Source organism: Triticum dicoccoides, unplaced genomic scaffold, assembly GCF_002162155.2.
Source record: "Triticum dicoccoides isolate Atlit2015 ecotype Zavitan unplaced genomic scaffold, WEW_v2.0 scaffold23369, whole genome shotgun sequence".
Lineage (NCBI taxonomy): Eukaryota > Viridiplantae > Streptophyta > Magnoliopsida > Poales > Poaceae > Triticum > Triticum dicoccoides.
In genome coordinates, this window is record NW_021246732.1 from 34,909 (window position 1) to 35,508 (window position 600).

A 600-nucleotide genomic window follows, 5' to 3' on the forward strand; every position below is an offset into this window, starting at 1 on the left:
GGCGGCACGGGTGGGGATCGGGGTCGGGCGGGGGGGAGACGGTGCGGGGGAGGAAGAATGAGTGGAGGAGGTGGGTGTGGCTGTGGATAAGGTCAGCCTATGCCGACGGCTTAGCCGTCGGCATAGATGGACATGCCACGTGTCAATCTATGCCGACGGCTAAGCCGTCGGCATAGGTACTTTGCATATTTTTCTATTACGGCATATTTTTTATTTTTTTATTACGGCATATTTGTGAGCTCCGGTATTTTTTTACTACGCTTCCACAACCGTAGGAGGGCCCACTGCGACACCTCGCGGCATTGCTACCCCCAGGTACACCGTCCCGTCTAACCCTGACATAGACGACCGCCGGGTCTAGCCCTTTGACTTTCACCGCACGGGGTTTGACCGGTGGACCTTTTCACCTGGTTGTCATAGCCCAGCCCATAGCTACACCCCCAACACACTCCCGGCCCAACCCACCCCAAGATTCCCTTCGTGTCGGCCCGACGTTGCCGTTTCCCCCCTCCGGGACACCGCGGCAGCGACGCCCGTGAGGGGAGGGGCACACCCCGGAGCCGCGTGTCGGGTGCCTGCGCCTGCCACGACGCTTCCACA